The sequence below is a fragment of the Protopterus annectens genome, chromosome 5.part1 (assembly GCF_019279795.1).
Source record: "Protopterus annectens isolate FY-2018-M chromosome 5.part1, PAN1.0, whole genome shotgun sequence".
Lineage (NCBI taxonomy): Eukaryota > Metazoa > Chordata > Ceratodontiformes > Protopteridae > Protopterus > Protopterus annectens.
Genome location: NC_056736.1, coordinates 811733641 through 811754855, shown reverse-complemented (window position 1 = coordinate 811754855; position 21215 = coordinate 811733641). Strand labels below are relative to the sequence as shown.

General features: G+C 35.3%; 1 pseudogene; it reads right to left on the bottom strand.

Moving 5' to 3' along the window:
- Window positions 1-11510: 11510 nt before the first annotated feature.
- Window positions 11511-21215, bottom strand: part of LOC122803276 — a 64762-nt pseudogene continuing 55057 nt past the window's right edge.

The window sequence follows — 21215 nt, the reverse complement described above, 5'->3', positions numbered from 1 at the left end:
GGGGGTGTGGGGGCAGCCCCCCCACATTGGGGTGTGTGGGGTGCGTAGCCCCCAAAAACTAGTTGGCTTTTACCAAATAATGTAAAACAAAACCAAACAATATAAAACCAAAATAAGTGGGTGAAATGAACATTAGGTGATTTGGTTTAGGTGAATTGGGTTTAGGTGAAATGAGTTTTAGGTGAAGTGATATGTACCCGAAAATTTCATAAGGTCAGGACAAATATATAAGGCAAACTCAGGGATGTTCTATAAACCTGGGAACAGATGAGAGTTATGTAAGTATGCTGTAAAAGACAATGGTGACTAAAGCAACTGAACCTCAGTTTACATCTAACCATTATTTCATAGCTACAACCTTTATCTACTGTGGTAACTAGTACAACTAAAGGGCCATTATATATCCTAGATAATGAACACACAGAGCACTCCCTTGTCCACGTCACGGCTATGTCCTGGGTCAGGCCAGAACATACAAACATTTGTGGAGCAATAGCATGATGTGACAGACTATTACCTGCAGGACAGATTTCTGGACAGCATGCCCACAGCAGCTTGCACTGCATTTCTATGGTCATGCAACTTTGGTATCTAAGTGCAATATTATAAATTTATATATATCTTTTCACAAAGTTGATTCCTCCCATCCATTAATTCTGCCTTATCCTCCCCCATTCATATAAATTATTAGTTCTTCTCATTTGTGCTGTTCAGTTTACTGATTCGTTATTCGGCAAATGAACTATGTCAGCCAAAGACACTCAGCCATCCTCTGAACAGCCAATTGCCCTTCGCCAAATTGTAAAAAACACTTTCTGTATATGCATAGTGTTTGGTTTAGGATATACTTAATTTGCTAATCATTCTTTTAGACTTTTGCTTATTTTATTTATAAAATTTGGCTTTTCAGATTTTACATTTAGCTCTGTCCGTTTAATGCAAAAGCTATAAATGGACTCTGGCATTTTCACTGACGTAGCACTATTGTTGTTATTAGTGATTACCTTACTTCTAGTTGTATTACCATTATCCACAAGTAAACCTACACGTTTGTGTTTACCTTCCCCTTGATCCTTCGCCTCTTCTAAAAATAGCTGCCCTGTTCTGTTAACATAGTTCTTGTGACTATCTTTCACTTTATAATATTCCACTTAATACAGGGAAATGCATGCTTATTAATTTAAATAATTATTGCTTGAAGCTGGTTTTCTATAAACAACTTTCCAGTTTTTCATTACCTTTAATTAAGTCATTTCTATAAATGCTTGCTACCAAGCCTTTCATTAACTTTAGTTAAAGTGATATCTAAAAAAGTAATGAATCTCAAACAGAATTCATTACAAACTGCAAGTGACTATTGCTATGGCCTCATTCAAGTCATCAGTCATGCCTTGCTACACCAAAAATATATAATCAATAAATTGTTCGTAACACTTAATTTTTATCTATATATTCCCAGAATAATAAGCCTGTGCTTCTTTCCTGTTATAGTAGCAGAGGCATTGAGGATATGGTGGCAACTGCTGCCCAAATCCTGTTACATCCTGGTTCTGGTTAAAGTATGTCCACTGTTTGAAAGTTCCCTCTTGATGCTGCAGTCTGCTCTGATTCTGCCAAGATGTTCCCTGTTTTGGCTGCATGCATTAATTGGGGACCCACCTCTGCTGTTGCTACAAGTGATGCTAACCTGCTTTTATATTATCCACAACTTGCTCAGCAGTTTTCACCCTGAAGTGTATGAAAAAGCTTGATGAGTTACATAAGTGTTAATATTATTGTTTTCAATATCAGCCGCATCATTTGAAGCTGGACTTTAATTATCTTAAGCAAAAAGAAATTCAGCACTATTAACATAGTCCTGCTCATATTTGTTTAACCTTTCTTATGCATCGCACTATATTTTTTTATAATTTTATCTTGAATGTTTCCTTATTTAGCCTCAAATTTAGCTGCTAATATAGAATTCCTCAGGGTGACATAGTCTTACTGAACTTTCAGTTGGATTAATTGTCACTGATTCTTGTTATATTGTATAACTAACCCCATAGATGCTAAGGCAGTTTTGCTCAGTATCTTCCATTTCTTAAGTAAATTGCCCAGATAATTGTCTCCTGGCAGTATGTAAGTGACTCTGTATACTCTGTGCACTTACTGTGTTTTGGAACTTTATTCAAGTAACAGGGTAGCCCATTCCAACCTCTCTTACTGCAATAAACTGTTTTCCTGGAACAAAAATCTCTCAAAGATACTGTGTTTGAACAGACTCATCTGCTATATAAAAAATATTATTGAGTGTGGCAAGAATACCCAAATCTGTGTTATTAAGTTCCCCTGTTTTTCTGTGGACATACACAGAGTTAGGATAAATAGCAGGATTTGAAGAGACAAGGTTATTAGGCATAATCACTTCATTGTTCTCACCAACAACATATGGTTCCAACAATGTCTATTTCAAGCTTAACCCCCAAGACACCATTAAAATGTTAAAAAAAACTGCAAGCACAGGCATTCAGGTAGAAACAATCCTAAAGATATTCTATATAACCAGCTCAAAGTGTGTTGCAATAAAAGCTAATGTAGTGGAAGAAAATAAAAAAATAAGCACTTTTGTCTGAAATTATACAGATTTCTTCAGATAATAGTAAAAAATGATATGATGTGCCTTATATATCATCTGACAAATAAAACGTTTGGATTTGGAGCCAAAATATTTAAAAAGACGTACACAAAAAGTATCCGTTGCACAACCAACTTTCATTCTGATACCCGTGAAACCCATGAAACTTAAAACTTATTACTAGAAAATAAACATTAGCCAATAAAAATATATATTTATTTATATATCTGCTTATAATAGACAATTAAATTAAAATATATACTATTACGAACAAAATAATTTACAAATTAATAACAAGAATATAACATCTTACTAGGTCAGCTTAGTGAAAAAATAAATAAGTTAAGATATGTATATATACACAACTACCCAATCACTTGATCTGATAAATCACAAAGAAAAAGAAAAATTGAAAGTTAAATAAAAATAGACAAGAGACATAACTATGTATATGAGAATATGTAATTAATTGTTGTTGGAACTATTTTTTGTATGCCTTCATCTTAAGAAGGATGTTGACAGAAGATTAACTGAGTCCTAGAGGTGTAGTGGCATTCAGAAAATCTGCCACCAAAGTTTCTATTGCTCTGATATGATGGACCATTGGCCACACTTGGGGCTGACATCTACTTGCTCAATAACGACAAAACTGAAATTATGTCCATTATTTGAAGCAATATGTTTGTACAATACATTAGTTGACTTAGCCTTGTTGATGTGTATGTGTTAATAGATGCATTGTTTCAGCTTCCTCTCTGTTTTACCTATGTAACAGGCAGAACAACAGGTGCACACAGCTCCATATACAACCCCTGAGGTATGGCAGTTAAATCGTCTTGGTATTATCATTTTCCTGTTGTTAAGCATAGCATCAGCTCACAATAAATGAATTGCCATTGTGTGCAACTGCCACATTTTGACATGTTCCCATTATAGGATGCATTTTCACCAGATATATGGTCAAATATATGTTAGAAACTTTGACTACGTTTATATATAATCTTGGGGTCTGTTACAAAAAGTCCACAAGTGTCTTTATGAGTAGAAATTAATTGCAAATTTTTATTAATGATAGTAGAGATGTTTTCACTGTCAGTACTATAGATAGCAACAAAAAATGAACATCAGTACTTTGAAAATTATTTGATTTACTGACATTGTCAAATCTCCTCACACAATGTTCAGAGGACTGTATAACAGATGAGACTGCAAGGTCAGCATTAATGTCCTCACAAGAATTTATTACCACTGGATTTAATAAAGGGACATAAAATGCTGAAAATCTTTTTGAATAACTTTCTTCTGAATGTCATTGATGAGCTTGTGTGGGTAGCCACTTTTGGAAAACATGAAGCTTAAATTGTTGCATTCCTCTATGAACTCATCATAATGGGTGACCATCTGGGTAGCACGCACTAATTGTCCCTTAACAACAGCCTGCTTTTGATGAAAAGTGTAACTGCTGGTATAGTGGAGGAAATTATTCGAGTATGTGGGCTTGTAATATGTTTTCACTTTCAGGCTCCCACTGTTAACATCTTTAGAAAGTTGGATGTCCAGATGTCAAATAGTGTTACTGTCAAGGATATGAGTAAACCTTAAGAACGATGTAGTACTGTTAATATACTCTATCAGTCCATTGGTCATATCAATAGGACCTGACCATGAGATAAATATATCATCCAGATATCTGGTACACATTTTTATATACTGATAAAAAGGACATAAAAAAGATAGCATTGTTTACAGGTAGTCATAATGATATTTGCATAAAGGGGCCACGCACTGCCCTCATTGCAATACCAATCTGCTGTTTAAAATATTGGCCCTCATAATATATATATATATATATATATATATATATTTATATATATATATATATATATATATATATATATATATATATATATATATGGGTCTACTATACACGATCGAAATTTCAAAAAGCCGAAACTCATATGGCCAAGACCATATGTTCGACTTTTGAAATTTTAAACATGTAAAAAAATAAAAATAAAAAAAAAATACCTACATGTTGCTAGCAGGGGGGCAAGCAAGCCCCCAGGCACCACCCGCTGCATTTTAAATATACCAACTCTGAGATCGCACTACAGTGTGGAATATGGGAATCTTCCCATTCCACACTATACGGAGATTCCTGTTCTGCAAGACTGAAATTTCAAAAGTTGATCATATGGTCTCAGCCATGGGTTTCGGCTTTCTGAAATTTTGATCATGTGTAGGGGGCCTCTATATATATATATATATATATATATATATATATATATATATATATATATATATATATATATACATAATTATAAAGGACCATCTTAACCAGATGGCATAAGGTTTTGACCATATCTTGACTCAATTAAAACTGGTTGGTGATATACTTGGTGAACCAGTCCAACCCAATACTATGGTGAATACAGCTGGATAAATCCTTTACATCTATGGTGATAAAGATAACTTCAGTTTGTTCCTAAAGTTGGTTGCATTGTACTAAAAAGTCCTAGGAATCTTTGCACAAATGTGGGATTTTAGACACTGATGTTTTTAAATGATGATCAGTAAATCTAGCAATGAAACTAGTTTTTGAATTCACTGCATCTGCAATGGGCTAAAATGGGGGTTCCTCCAGATTTTTATGTATTTTGGGAATCCTGAAAATGGTAGGTAGTTTGGGCCTTTCCACAAACATAAAATGGCAGTTGGCTGAAGTGATTTGACCTTGTATCAGCATATCATTCAAATAGTAACCAGTATTCTTATAAGATGTATTTATCTCATTGATAGATGCTTCTTCGTATGTCTCACTGAATAGCAGGTTAGGCATTCATTATTCATAATCACCATGCTTCCAGCCTTATTGGGGCACATGATTCCTATCAATTACTATCTTTTAGATCATTTAATATGTGCCATTGTTCTTTACTCATATTGTGATTGTAACCTCTACTCCGCTGATTGAGCAGGAACCTGATATCCAAGTCACAAACCTTTTAATAAACATCAATAATAGGATGTAAAATAGGATTATTTGTGCTTGGAACTTTTAAATCACTGTCATAAATCTCTATGTTATAATCTTTAATCAATAAAGCAAGGTTGAGGCTCCTGGTAAACTGTTTTACCTCACAGATAACCTTAAAAATATTGGCCCACTTAGAGGGAAAAAGGTGTATCCCTTGCTTAACAACTCCGGATGGTCACTAGTAATAATGTCATCACTATAATTATAGATCTTAAAATCATTAATGCCATTTGAAATGATGTTACAAGACAAAGTACCAGTACTTACTGTATCACTGTCAGTTACCATTTCTGTCCATTCTGATTGTATTGTTTCTTGCTTTTTTGCCAAGGAGTTCTGGATGGGACTGTATGAGGATTGTGATGGTTCAGTCATCTGTTCCATAGCCTTATGGAATGTTGAAGTAGGTGTTGATGATTTTAAAGGGTCAACATCATCTGTAAATGTGCTGTCAGTATTGTTTGGCCCTTGTTTATTTGTCCAAGAAGATGTGTTGTTGCTAACTTCCCTCCTTTGTTGGCTTCAGGGTGGGCGAGGGTATGCTGTATCTTTAGAATAATCCAAACAGTCCTTTTCCAGTTTCTTACTTTTGCTCTGTTGTATAGTTGTGCAAAGTTTGTCAATGTCTGCAAAAATATTATGATATTTATATTTATATTCCATAAACAGCTGGTATATAAGGCACATCACATGTTTTATTACTATTATCTGAAGACGTCTGTATGATTTTTAGATAAAAGCACTTATTATTTATTGTCTCCTAATAAATTAGCTTTTATTGCAACACATTTCAATCTGATTATATAGTATATCTTCAGTATTGTTTTCACCTGAACGCCTGTGCTTGCAGTTTGTTTTAGTCTTTGGTCATCACTATTAAAAGGTCCCTTCCATTTGGATTGAAGTCGTCCTTATTGCTGCCAAAATAATCAGAAACAGTACCATTGATAATATGGCCTAAACAGTTGCCCATTTACAGTATAACTAATACTACAGTCCTTATACTCACAGACTAAACAACTCTTAACTTTATATTTAACAAGGCACCACTTATTTTATCAATAAAATCCTTGTATATTGCACACAGTCTATTATACTGAGAGTGTATCTATTAAAAAAATAGGGTGCAAATTAAAATATACTCAAATTGGATATGGTGGATTTAGTATGTTTAGATGAAATTGTGTGGTGCTCATGCAATATTTTTCTGTGTGATAGAGTGGTCTTCATGTTATGCAAACACAAATATCTCTAATAGAATGCAATGCATGCATATTTAGTAATACATTATTGCCTGTTAGCCTTTGGCTGTTGCTACACTGCCTGAGGATACCATTTGGTATTGGGCTGGTAACAGGAGGGATACAGGTTGAGTTTTCTTCCATGTTGAGATGATGCATCTATATATAACTTGTCATCAAATATAGGTAGTTGCTTAGTCAAAAGGTATCTTGAGTAAAATACATTTCAGTAACCATCCACTGGCACTTGCAAATAACAAACCTACAAGGAGTGCAAGGAAGAGAAAAAGTCCAAAGAAAATAATATACCTACAAAGAGTTGGAGGAATGTAAGAATGTCAGCAATATCTCCAAGGCAGCGACTTCAAGATGTGAATCAAGTCATGGTTTTAGTACAAGGAATATAAAAGAGGAATAATAAGGTTGTAGTTTGAATTCAATGTAAAATACATACACCTACAGAATGCTTAGCACCCCGTCAATGCATGATGGAAATGTCTACATAGCCTAGTCAAATGTAGGACAATGGTTCACAGGTCTCAGCAATTAAATAGAAAAATATCTAATTATCCAATCTCTACAAACTTCACTAGATCACAAGTACTTGGTACGGCAATTCACCATGACACCTGCAAATTTGCTTCCTCTCACAAAGCAAACAGTTCTGAGGTATAGCTAGGTCTTCAAGTGGCATGAGCCACTCCCTGATCTGCTGCACCCAAATCTTTAACCTGAGGACCAAAAAAAACAAACATCCTCTCATACTTATGGTCTTTAAACTGTAATGTAACTTTTAGCTTACTACGGCTAACGAGGAACATCAAGTGCTTCATGCTTCGGCCTTAATAGATAATGCTTTGCTCACATTAATTTCTGAGTTTCATTAAAGTATTAACCTGCAAATGTAGCAGTAACGGTCTTCAGTTTGTTCATTACGCACATTCAGAAACTGAATGCAGGTAATGAAGATTGCACTTCCCCTGACATCATGAACATGGGGCATCGGCCAACTTTGCCCCTCTCTAGCAATACCTCTGAGACAGTTGTGTTCAAAAAAGCAGATAACTAGCCTGCAATAGAAGAAGGTAATACAGTTACCACAGCCTTCACTGTTAAATAGCAAAATAATAATAATAGCAATCAATTCCTTATAGGGCCATTGATTGCCATTTTGAATCAGACAAGCTGTTCCTGGTCATACATCAGCTTAGGGAGTTCCTATTACTAAAGGCACTGTTTTTAGGGAGTTGTTTTTGTTTGCATTATTGTTTGCCTGTACCATCTTACAAGTAACAACATTACATTTCAAAAAGAAGTTAAAACATTGAAGATGTTATTTCTTGAAAGAGTTTACTCACATGAAGAACTAAACTTGCTAGTTTAAGACACAAAATTTTCTTCCATAATAATGACAGGACTCAAAAAGGAACATATTCAAAAGAAAGATCAGACAAACTTGCGAGCTTTCCTTCTCCCTATATATTTGAAACTCCAAGATATTAAAAAGTCAGTAAGTAACAAGTGGAAAATTACACTATGCAACTGATTTATTTTCTGGTTTAGATGTTGAGCCCAAATTTACATATAAGAAAATTGTATTCTTAAAGCTACGTTTGAAAAAAAACATAAGATAGGTTAAATGAAAGTAGAAATCAAATGTTTAAATGTCAAAATTGCAGGTACTGTAGATATATTAATGAAGGGTTAAATGTTATATTAAAACACTCACAAAAACAGATTTGGAAAAGAGAAGATTTACTTGCAATACAGATATGGTAGTATACCTCACTACACGTGAGTCTTGTAATTTCTACTATATAGATAAAACCACCAGGAAAGAGCCATAGTAGTGCAGCAGTTAGTGTTGTTGCCTTATAGCAAGAGGTTCTCCGGATCGATTCTCGGCTGGAGTTCTTTCTGTGCGGAGTCTGCATGTCCTCCCTGTGGTCAAGAGAGTTTTAAAGACATGCAGGTAAGTGTGTGTTGTATGTGTGTGCCTCCTCTGAAGGTTGGGTACTGGGCTGGCATCTCAACACCATGAAAATACCACTGCCAATCAATCTACAGACCGGTGATCCACTGCAGCAACCCCTAACTGGGAAAAGGCAAAAGGCGGAGAGTTAAAACCAACATGAAGTTATCAAAGAGAATTTATGAGCATGTCTTGGCAACTAAAGTAAAGATTTCACAAATGCATTAGGTAAACATGCTACCTTTTGTCAAAGTTTTCGCAAGTTTTCTTTCTTTGTGCTTGAACATGTAGTTTACAGCTTGTTTGGTGGGAATTTGGATAACAGGTTGGAGGTGAACGAAATGGATACACAAAGGTGCAAGTTAATAAATTTCCAGGTTTGAATGAAAGCAAAAACATTAAGTGCTTGTTAAAGTCAATACATATTTGATGTAAATTCTTTTAACTATTTTTGTATATATTTCTAAACATTTAAAGATTTATAGATATATACACATTGTAACATAGATTTAGTCTTTAAATATTTCAATATTTTATTGCTTTTAAATAATTGATTGATTAAATGATGAAGTCATGTGTGCAATTTAATTAAGTAACCCCTTTTGGGTATAAATACTGCCTTTAAGTTGCTTGTATTAGCTCCAAAGAAGTTCAAAAAAATTGAACAAAAGTGCTTAGCAGTCTATACATTGTGGTTGGTTTCTTTGGAAATACTTCAATATCAGTTTGCAAGGTCATTGATTTATTTATTTTTGTCAGTTTGGTATCTGTAATTGCTGGGGAGGGGGGTTTAATTGAAAGCATTGTTCACCTATTTGGTTTGATATTATATCTTGCATATTTAATAGTTTCAGTTCTTTCTTCTTTTGGCTTTTCCCAGTTAGGGGTCACCACAGCAGATCATCTGTCTGCTCATAATTGGCAGTGGAGTTTTACGGTGTCGAGTTGCCAGACCAGTGCCCAACCTTCCATGGAAGGCACACACATGCACACACTCATGACTAGGGCCAATTTAGAGTGTCCAATCCACCTACAGCATGTCTTTGGGATGAAACCGGTGAACCTGGAGGAAACCCACATGACCATAGGGAGGACATGCAGACTCTGCACAGAAGGCACCCCAGCCGAGGATCGAACTGGAGAACCTCTTGCTCTGAGGTGACACCGCTAACAGCTGCACCACTCTGTCTGCCCTTAATTGTTTCATTTCTTTGCTGCTTCATAATCCCCCATAGAGTGCTCATATGATACACACTAAATTTACTTGGATTCATTTGTTGTAGGGACAGAATACATACTGTTTCAACATCTTCCAATAACTTGAACTTTAAGCTCATTTCTGATATTTGATTTTGTTTCCTTTTCTCTTTAATTTTGTTTTTCATTTTTCTTTTAATTGTTGTAATCCCATTATTTTTGCTTATATATATATATATATATATATATATATATATATATATATATATATAAAATAATAGCTCCATTATGTAGGTCTACTCTTGGGATATCTTTAGATAGTATTGCATTATCTGTACATCTACTAGTGTGTTTTCTTTTCAGATAATTCATGTGCTTATTGCAGAGTGTGCATATGTTTCAGTTCATTTATATTTTGTATTAGTCCTTTTGTGGTAGCTCAGGAGCATCTGTTTTTCATTATAATCGTCTTTGGAATCTATTCCTTCTTGCATATGTTTTCTTTTTTATGTTTTCTTTGTATTCATTGTTTCTTCTTGCTCATTTCTTGTTACAGCTGTCATTGGATGGAGCGTGCATTGTCATTTTATCTTTGTGGTTTCAATTACTTGTTTTGTCTTCTTTCAGATAATTATTTTTTCTTTATTGTCAACTGGTTGCATTTTCTTTGTCTGTGTTTGGTATTTTATTTCTTTTTTCAGTGTTAAATCATTTTTTGTTGTGGTGTCATGCTTTTATGCTAGTAATCATATTATGGATATTGAAGTATTTGGTTCGTCTGTGTTTTGTATGCATGTTTATTCTTCTGTAAAATGTTTTGCTGATACAGCTATTATTGTTGTGTACTTTATGTTTTCTATATCTTTTGTAGCTTTTTAGGTTCATAGGTTCATAGGTATGTGCTAGGCTAATGGCCCTGGAGTCTTTACAAGCCTAGCCCATATAGGTGCCCTACCATCTTGCCACTCGGTATTAGTTCCCAGTGCCTCTATCATGCAGAGCCACTGGATTGATCCCTGGGGTCAACTTTCTATTTCCCATCCACTCATCAAGATTTCTCTTGAAGAGGACCAGTGAGGTGCTCTGCTTGACATGTATGGGAAGTCTATTCCAGAGCATGGGCAGTCTCTGGGATATGAACCTTTCCCTCCAGCATGTTCTGTTGATTGCAGTAATGAGGTTGAGGTCTCTGGAACATGTGGTGTGGAGGGATTGGAATTTCTTTACATATAGCATTTCTAACAGAGCTGGGTCAGACATGGTTTTGTACGTCAAGCGAAGAAAACCTCTTAGTAGATGAAATGAGAGAGAATAGCTGGAGTTTTTTTTTTTTTTTTCAATATCAGGTTAGTCTCCTATCTTGTTCTCTGTAATGTAGTAAACAAAAATTCCCCAGTTACATAGGATCTTTAAGGGGTTAGGGACCCCTCCATAACACTCTGTCCATCAGTCTGTTTTCCTGTGATTGTTGTTCAGTACCGTGTGACCATTAGAAAGTGTCCCATTTTTCTTTACTTCATCTTCATCCTCTGAGATATCTGTTTCTTTCCTATCGCGCCTCTTATGTTCTATCACTTTTCCAGTTAAAAACTTATAAACCAAGCAAAGGATAAGGCAGCTCCAGAAAAAGTGAAGAATCTGCAATATGACTAACACTGCATTGAAGAAATAGTAGACAAAAAATCCAGGATATAATTCAAGCAGATACACAAAAGTACAATGCAAGATCCAGAATGGGAAGATGATTAACCTCGTAATTATAAAGACCAACACAAACACGATGAAGATTCCATTGCATACATTCTTCCAACCTGCATAGTTAAACATCTTTGCAGACTCTATGAAATAGTATGAAGCATCATGTAGAGCCATAATCAGAGAATCAGCAAGGATGTAATTGGCCCACCCTGAGAAGGTAATAAGGACTATTGTTGCTACATGATGAATCACCTTCTCTTTAAAATCCTTTCTTTTTACATCAGCTGCAACTCTGAACAAAAGTGATCAATAAAAACCCAGTTTGATCATGTAATACCAGTACTGAGAAGGTAACATGCTCTGCTTTGGAAATCCTTTCCAGGCTTCTCTTAGGTTGTAAAACCAAGGTTTATCCACTATCACAGCCATGCCAGCAATAAAAGCAAGAAGGTAAAAGTTGAATCTCAAACTGGCTTCTCGGAACTTTTTGAGCATGCTTGGTTTATCTTGGTTGTGTCTTTTATGAAACCATCTGCCAACTTGTCAGACACTGCAACTGCTTTTTTTAAACAAAGCCTCAATGTCAGTCTTGTGCTGCTTTAGTGCAGATCAAATTTTCCTTGTGTTTATATTTTGTTTCCAGTCTTTGCTTTCATATTACTCTCATTCTAAGCATCTTTCTGTGGTATTTTTGTTGAATCTTGCATCTTCTTCTGTGAAGTCAGTGCAATTTTTTTACAGCTGCTAGTAATTGGAAGCAATATTTATTTTGCACTTTTTATAGATTTCTTTTTATTACTGTGGTTGTTTGCTTTGCAGATTTATTTTCCTTAGTATGTGCAAATTTTATTTGGTCATATTTTGTCTTCAACAGTGTCTTGTCTCTGTCTTCTCTGACAGTGCAAAGATAACGCCATTTCTTAACAGGTAGAACTATTTTTGATCTTCAAGCTTGAGTCAATGTAGCTTTTAATATGATTTCCTGTGCTTATTATACTATATGTAATATTCTGAATGTGGTAGACATTTTATGTGTATTTCTGATTTTATTACATAATTTTGTACTATAGACATCTCTTTGTAACTGCTGGACACATTTATGATTGTTATGTTTACTTTATATAAAGAATAACCATTTTAGTGTTGTGAATGTTGATGTTATTTATATTTGCTGTTTATTTGTTTATTTATTAATTAATGCCTTTTATTTATTTTACTGAAATTGTTAGAACTCAACTTATTTTTGCACGTTATTTCTATACATATTTGTGTCTCTTTGTGTGTGTGTGTGTGTGTGTGTGTGTGTGTGTGTGTGTGTGTGTGTGTGTGTGTGTGTGTGTGTTTGTGTGTATGTGTGTGTGTGTGTTTGTGTGTGTGTGTGTAGATGTGAGGATTTTGATTAGGTTTAATTTTTAGAAGAGTTGTGCGTTTTGGTTTTGCATTTCTTGTGTGTGTGAAATGTGGTTTAATGGTTGCAACAGTGGATTTAGTTATTCTGTAAAAAAGTAAATGCGAGTAGCTAACTTTTTGATATCTTTATAGATGATGAATTGTTCTGTCAGTGTATAATTTTTGTTTATTTTCTCAAACTTTGAGATGCTTTAAATATCCACAAAGTAAACAAGCTGAGTGTTTTTTCACACCTAATATCTTGGGTTCATTTTGTGGGTAAATATAAATATCATCATCATCAACACCCCCTTTTCCCATTTCTCTACATAGGGTCAGGATGTCGGGTTACCATCACCATCTCTGTCTCCATACAATGCCATACTCTTGCCTTCTTCGACACTCATGCCTGACTGTCAAAGATCATCTTTCACACAGTCCATCCACCTCTTTGCTGGATACCCTCATTTCATTTTACCTTCTTCTACTCTGTCCCACATTTTCTACACCAGATTACCTTGTGCTTTTCTACACATGTGCCCAAACCACTGTAATCTGTTTTCTTTGATCTTTTCTGCAATTGGAGCCACTTTGGCTTCTGTTCTTATGTCCTCATTTCTTCATCTGTGCCAAAACATGCATCCTACCACCCTTCTCAGGCATTTCATTTCCATCTCCTCTGCTTTTCTTCTCTTCTCTGCCTTTACTGCCCATGTTTCTGTACCGTACAGTAGTACTGGTTGCACCACTGTCTTGTACATTACTATGCTTTATTGACCTAAGATAGTGTGTGTATGTGTGTTTGTATATGTGTGTGTGTGTGTGTGTGTGTGTGTGTGTGTGTATGTTTGGTGTAGGTACACACACACATACACATAAATTTAAAACGTGTATGCACTCACCAGTAACAAGGAGAAAGATTAATGCGCAGCTGCAATACAGTAGAAGCAAACAGTCATTTCTTGCAATATGGTAAAGGATTAGTCCAATCTTTATATGTGTTCATGTGTGGTGGATTTTAATTTTCTTTTCTTTTTCCCCCAATAGAATCATAAAGTATTCCCTTTTGTTGATGCACATTTTAGAATTGGAGTGCAACATATCTTCTGTAGATACCCTTAATTTGCAATATGGCTGTCTAAGAACATCATTAGCATTCTTATTAATATTCTGCAGATTATTTGCATATATATTACAACACAGCTGACTTTTTGGTGCATGGAAACATATCATCTCTGCAGCCCTATGGCATAGATGTCTGTTAATTTAAAGTTGGCTCTTCTCTTGCATTCCTCTGTTTTGCTCCTGTACAATGCATATCATGTCTTAGGAAAAATACAAGCTTTCACTTGACAGCCTGCTGCCATTTAAAAGGTTATACAATAGGAGTGATGTGTGTGTACTGCTTGGTAGAATGGTATCCTTCTCACTGCTAAGACATGAATCTGACAGCCAGGGAATGTAAACGCTTTCAGAAAGCCTGCTTAACTTTGTTTCTATGAAGTATACATAGAAAGATACAACAATTCACAACTTGAACTAATTCCTGAGAAAGTGTTATGATGACTCACTAGAATGATAGTACTCTTTCCTGAAAAGGTCTGCATTTCACATACTGTTATATCACAACAGAATTTACATTACTCTTATTTTTACAGGCAAACTCCATGCAGATTTTTTACCTTCCAAATGAAAATGTCTGGTTAAATCTTGGCAACATATTTGCTTTTACATTTCAATCTAGAAATGGATGTTGTTCAACATTATTACTTATTATGGCATCTGTTTTATTGTGAAACAACTGTTATTGCATTGTAATTACTAGCAAGCGTTCTGAATGTTTGGATAATTGGTTAATAAAAATTCATTACAGCTGTCATTGTATAATTATGTGTTATATTTCTGTGGCTGTAATAATTTCATTTCATGTCAAGATTGGTCTATGCACAGCATGAATTCTAGCTACACAACTGCCTTATTAAATATAAACATGCACTAGTAAATACAAACTCTCAGGCATAACCCATAAACAAAAGTATTTGGCCATAAAACCATTTACTTGTGCTTCTGAAGGCTCACCAGCTGTTGATTGTGGGACTATTCAACATCATATACATTTAACACAAAGAAAAAATTGGTCACATCCAACTTTTTTTCTCATTGTACACAGCAGTATAGTATATCGATTCAAGGCATACAAACATGTTAGCATTGCAAGACTAAGAGAACCTATGTCAAAATTGAAAACATAATACTGTAAAAAAGATTATATGCTGAAACTGGCAAGTAGTGCAAGTCAAACTGCAATTCAAATACTATCAGAAAACTGAAGCCTAAAAATGCAACTTAAAGCAAGACCATTATCAAAATTAGCTGCTGAGAGATTAGTAAATGTGTGGGCACCAATGTGTTTGTGTATGCATTTTTATTCATCCAGCAGTCTTTCACCACATTATTGCATCAGGTATCAGATGGGAATATTTAAGTTCCCATCTTCTTGTGAGACAACCTCAAGACACAGCAAGACTGTTGTCACTTCACACATAGAAATAAACTGGCTTTTGCAGGCAATGTGTTATGTGCTTAAATGCATGAAGTTAATGGTGGGCACAAATCACATAAATGACCACTGAAATATGCACCAGAATGTGAAATATGCACAATATCATATCCAATGAGAGTTGCTAGCATTTACTCATAAAACTGCCACACCAACATATATCAAGCAATTCAATAAAATTTTCTGATTCAGATTTTGTCTGACTCATTTGCACTGTGAAAATTGTTGTGCATTGTTAAAATTATACCCCATTACTTCATTCCTAATACCAGTCAGTCCATATGAGCAGAACAATAACAGCCAGAAATTATACTATAGTGGAAACACTGAAACCTAGCTGATATTTTTCATTCCCTATTTTAACCTTGGGAGATGAAGCAGGTTGATAACATGACTTTTGAAAATTCCCAAATGAAGGGAGCACATGTCCAACATATGGAACATCTTGGATTTTTTGCTTTGATTTCTGCAAAGTGCTTCAGCCAACACATTGCTTCAGTCAAATATAATTTACATAAACCATGTATAAATAAATAATGTATTGCATACACTTCATATATCAATAAATACAGCTGACATATCATAAAAGACTAACATAAGTATATTCAATAATCGACTCTCAGTTATTTCTTCATTTTTGAATACTACCACTTTATATTAAGGGTAGTGGCTGAAACACTTAAATTGAAAGACCACTCATTCTTGTTTTCTAATGCAATATTTCAGCTTTGTAATTTGCATAAAGAAGCTTGTTATGTATTCTGTTTCTTATCTTGTCATGTGCGGGAGAATCAAGTAAGACGTGCAGCAAATCTTTCTTAAACACTTTGCATATAGTAGATACAAGTTCGCACCTTTTGAACTAAACCTTTATATTGAGAACCCTAGACTACTGTACTGAATTTCAAATTTGTATTTCATGTATACTGTTTGAGAAGTATTTGAAGATGCATCTTATAAATAAACTGTGCTATTATTATTCTTGATTAAATATTGAGCACAGAAGATAAAGAAAGCACTTAAATAAATCATTCATGTGATATCATTTGTTTAAAATTCAATATATTTTACTATATATTCCTTCATAGTCATCTTAATCTACAAAAAATGCTATCTGAGAGGCCCTTGAGGCAATCTCATGTGTTATGCCTGATTCTCTTATAAAATAATTGAGTCGGAAGGACAGTGCAATCTCAATATGTCCCTCAATAATCTATAAAACAAAGCAGATCTTTCATTTTACCATTGCCCCATATCCCAAGATGCAATGTGACTAGTGGGTAAATTTTATGTTTTATAACTTGAATCAAAAGAGGACAAAGTCAACCCACCAAGTTTAGAATCCATTCACCAAAATGCTGTAGTCACCTTACTTTTCTTAGCTTTTACACAATCCATATGCATGTGCCAGGATCTTTTCATTTTGAATGTTAGACCTAGATATAAATATGAATTAACTTTTTCAGGATGTCTCCTTTTCAATAAATTGGTCAAGTTTTGTATGACCAGTTGCACATAGTCATTTTATGTTTCTTCATATGTATCATAAGATTCTTTTATTGTTTAAAGAATTTGGTATCTTCCATTTGGCATCTCAAAGTAATATAACTAGTAGGCAGAATATGATAAACATATGCATAGCCTCGTACTGGCTAGGTCTTTTCCCTAATATTAGGGGCATCTCCAGTGTCTTCTATCATGTTAAACATTCCAGCTTCAGTGGCATACATGGGTAAAGTTTCAACTGGGATTTGGGCAACCTCAGACTGATTACTGATTCAAATTCTGGACAAAACTGTCAATAGAGGATGTTCAAGCCCAGCCTGTGAGGAAGGTATGATAGAACAGAAAGTATAATGCCACTGTCCCTTAGACAAGAGGCACAGTTGCATAAGTATCCCAAAAATGAGTTTTCAACCCATGAAGCCACTGACTGACAGCAGGCCAGATAACAAGTTTATTTGAGAAATCAACCACAAAGAATGTTGTTTTACATCCCCGCTATGATGTAGGTAGCTTGACCTTTACCAGCTGTTAGATTTAGGGCATTTACATGTTTTAATATCTGGGATACTGGTGAGGAGACAATGACATTGCCTCTGGATGGCTCTCAACTCAGCACTTTTGAGGACTGTTCATCATGGAGGAATAAATGGGCTTGATTCCACTTGGGGAACTCTCAGTGGTTAACAGGCATGGGGGAAAATGGCATAAAAAAGAAGAAAAAGTAATTAGCATTAATTGCAAAAACCTAAGGAGACAATATGCATGCATGCCTAAAATATTTACCAGTTTAAAATTATGATCCTAAGAAGATAATTTCACTCCGTCCTAATTTTAGGAGTAAAGACCCTCAAATAACATAATTAAATGTTTATCTATTCCCGTTTTCCTCATGGCTAGTAAGAGTTTATTCTAATCTTATAAGACAAATTCAGCCTCAGATCCATAAAAGCTTCTGTGATCTTGCCAATATATGAGTCTCAATCATATCTTCAAACATAAAACAGAAAACGAAGGCTGATCTATTACTTCTTCTTCTTCTTCTTTCGGCTTTATCCCGGTTAGGGGTCGCCACAGCGGATCACCTGTCCGCACATTGAATGGCAGTGGAGTTTTACGGTGTCGAGTTGCCAGCCCGGCGCCCAACCTTCCACAGAAGGCACACTCACACGCACACCTAGGGCCAATTTAGAGTGTCCAATCCACCTGCAGCATGTCTTTGGGATGTGGGAGGAAACCGGAGCACCCGGAGGAAACCCACGCGACCACAGGGAGGACATGCAGACTCCGCACAGAAGGCAGAAGGCTGATCTATTACTATAAAAGGAAAATTGAGTCACATGTATGAGATCTTGATCTAAATGAAATCTAAAAATACCAAAAAACCAAGACTGAGAATATTTTTAATGAATTATCAAACAAATGAATTAGATGGTATGTATGAAGATTCTGTATGACACCTTTTCTATGCATAGGAATGATGATTCCCAGCTTCCTTGATGCGATTAACTCTGACTATTCATCCTTATACTTAAAGGAACAATCCCAAGGATTTTTTTTGGTTTTGATTCAGCCTTTGTTTACATTTCAGGTTTGCCTTTCTGAGCATGGTCACTTTTGGATGAGACGGGGTGGGGGAAGAGTGCCTGAAGGAAGTTTCAAAGGTGTTGACCAACTTCCATCTCAAATTGCAGTTGTACTGACAACAGCTCTCTCTGTGAGCTATTCATTAGTTCAATCTGTGCATTTTACTCATTGAAAAAGATAGTCTTTCAGGCATTTTATGACCTGACTGCTGCTGCTACTCTAGAAAGCACATCAGTAATGCAAAGCTTTTAAAACATTAGTAAACAGTTTTTTTGTTTTGTTTCTTTCATTTTATATTTTATTCTGTGGTGATTGTGAATCCTGGCCATCTAAAACAATTTTTTGACATGGCTTCTACCTACAGAAAGCATCTGAGTCAGACAAACAGTAGTGGAAACCATATTTCTCTTTCTTTCATATTTTACTTTATTCTGATTTTTGAATACTAGCCTGGTGTAGTGATTTTCTAACCTGCTAGTAATTCCATAGAAAGCAAGTGTGTGACAGAAGGTTGGAGCATTAGTAGACACACTCTTCTATTCCTTTTTCAACTTTTTGTTTGATATGTGCTGATTTCTGAATACTACTAGACAAACAGGATCATTGGAAGTTACTAGGCTATTGGCCCCGAGGCCCTTATAAGCCTAGCCAAGAGTTTAGACCATGTATAGACAAATCAGCACCCGATGCCCCACTATTTTTTTATAAGCAGGCTTCTTGTACATCTGTAGAAGCATGAGTGATGCAAAATTTAAAACATTAGTGTATACTGATGTCTCTTTTCCCTGGCATAGCTTTCTTTATTTAAATATAAGCCAGGAGCTGGGGGCATAGTTCCCCAATCCAATGTAAGTCAGAGAGGAACACAAATCCAAAGAGTAGTTTATCCTGGGAGCTGAAGCAAGACTGGAACTGTGGATTTACAGGATATTTAAAAGTAAAATGACACTCTGGGTGGGTGGGAATGAAAGTGACATGTTGAAGTGAGTGTGACTTCTGTCAGCTTAACTCAGACCCTAATTGTAAACACTGTGATTGCTCCTTCAGCAGGCATCTCATTACCTGTCTCAGTGGACTCATGTGCCTGGTAATTCGATGAGAAAAACCCCTGCGCCTTGTTTGAAGTTATACTTTCTAAGTTGTTAGTTTGCTAAACAAGCACTTTGTGTGATAGATGTTATGGTTAATATCATGTGAACTGGATTTTATTTTTAATTCATATTTTCTATTAAATAAAGCATCTGTCTCACAAATATTGCTTTTTAGACAGACTAACTTCCCTCTCTGGATTTAATTGATCTCCTTACACATCTCTTGTTCTAAGATTTAGTGTCTAATTAAATGTCAGAACAGTTTCTCTGAGTGTAATCTTCACGGCAAAGTGGACACTAGCTATAATAGAACATACCAAACTTTATTTTTTATAACATAGCATGACTACCTGTCTCCTACACTTTTAGTCCTTTCTCTCTGTCTGACACACACACACACACACACACACACACACACACACACACACACACACACACACACACACATGCACAAACACACACATGCACACACAAATTCTGATGTGTAGTCTGAGCTGCATGTTTTCACACTAGCATTTTTCAAGTTTTTTTAAGCCAACTGGAAATAAATGATGTTCTTCCTTTTCTAGGCACAAAATGATATTAGGCACTATATCTAACACCAGTAACATAATGGTTCTTTATGCAGGTCTCAGACCAGATTGAAAACTCGAGTTATTGCAAAACCTATATTGATTCAGTACAAGGTATTACATCATCCCATGTGTTCTAGTGTCTTTATGTTTTTTGTTAATGGACTAACACGAAATTTCTTTATATTTTTTCTTCCATTTGTACTGGGTATTGATGTCTGGGTCTAGTTGCTCCCCTATAACTGAATACACAAGACACATCTATTAAATTTAACAATACTCCAGAGATCGATATTCTTCTTCACCATTTGCAATTCTATATAGTTGCTTATATTTTGTTTAATTACATTTTTTTTTCAGAACTTGATTAATATATAATGCTGCCAGAGCCACACTTGTGTATGTCACTGCCATCTGATTGAATGCTGTATAATCTATGTATATTCTCCTGCGCATTAATTTGGCTCTTTGAGTTGGAATTTGTTGTCTTTTGTATTTTCTAATGACCTCAACAGTTGCTGAAAAGAGCCTTGTAACAGTCTGTCCAATCCAGTTAACAAACACTAAATGAATCACTCCCGACATTTTTGAATGTATAAATGGTCTGTTTAAGCAACTTTTGAAATTACTGACCAAGGTTATAGCCTAGCTGTCAGTCAGGTTTGAAAATGAGTATTTGTTGCTAGTTTACCTAGCCTTTGAGGAGGTTTTTGGCAGAGTTGCTCTGCAGGCACTCAACCTATAAGAAAAC